The sequence below is a fragment of the Trypanosoma equiperdum genome (assembly GCF_001457755.1).
Source record: "Trypanosoma equiperdum strain OVI genome assembly, contig: ctg_706, whole genome shotgun sequence".
Classification (NCBI taxonomy): Eukaryota; Euglenozoa; class Kinetoplastea; order Trypanosomatida; family Trypanosomatidae; genus Trypanosoma; species Trypanosoma equiperdum.
The window spans coordinates 1-1,014 of NW_027124650.1; positions in this window are offsets into that span (position 1 = coordinate 1).

A 1,014-nucleotide genomic window follows, 5' to 3' on the forward strand; every position below is an offset into this window, starting at 1 on the left:
AATTGTTGCTCTCTTTGGATCCGCCGTCTTGGGCAGCGAGAACCTGCCCACTGCCAAGCGAAAGCGCAAGAACAAGTTCCCAGAGAAACCCAAGTCTGCTTACATCTTATAGGATGCTTAAATACTGAATAAAAGGATTCTAAAGAACTGGGGGAAAGACGAAAAGACGATTGATAACCGTACTTACTCTTATCACGGGTATGAAAGATCTCACTGCTCCTTTCCATCAAGGACATTGTCAGTTGAAACGAGCAGATAAAACTTAATTCACCCAAACTAGCGAATTACTACTGTAGTGCGGACCGGTAAACCACCAAAAATCAGCAAATCCCCAGTAAATGTTACAAAGTTCCCCCAATGTTTCAACAGTAGTCGCAGACCAACCCGCAGTGACAATGGCCAACACACACACCCTCAATTTTTTGACAACATCGTCCATAATGTAATTCAACAAAGGAGGGCATGGTTGGTTTTGTCAAAACTACAAAAGTTCGTAACCCTAACAAACTGGACAATCACACACAACGAGGCACAGTAAACTACCGAACCCCCCTAGGTGCCACAAGGAGAAAACGAATCGCAACCACCACCAACGAACATTGCAGTCCGATCGCACTAATCGGTCATAAACAGGCAATTAACCTCTGTAAATGACACTCTTATACCGCGCAGCTGCTCAGACATTCTAACTCACGCAGACCCCGAAAACATCCCAAACTACAGCAATAGCATATCTCCACGGAGATTAACTTCCCGCAACTATTCGAATGAACGTCTTCAAGCGTCCAGCACAGCCTCACCAAAATGTACTCCAAATACATCACTGAACAAAGACACCAGGATGTACACAAACATCCAAATAGTAAATTACAATTTAAAAGAAACCGTACACCACAGTTCAATATACAAATCTCAGAGAGGGAAAAAAGTTGCAAAGGCGGCTGCTTCAAAACAAAAAAAAACAGAAGCCAAAAACAAAAACAAAACCTACTAAAGCTGGTGGCGGTGACATGA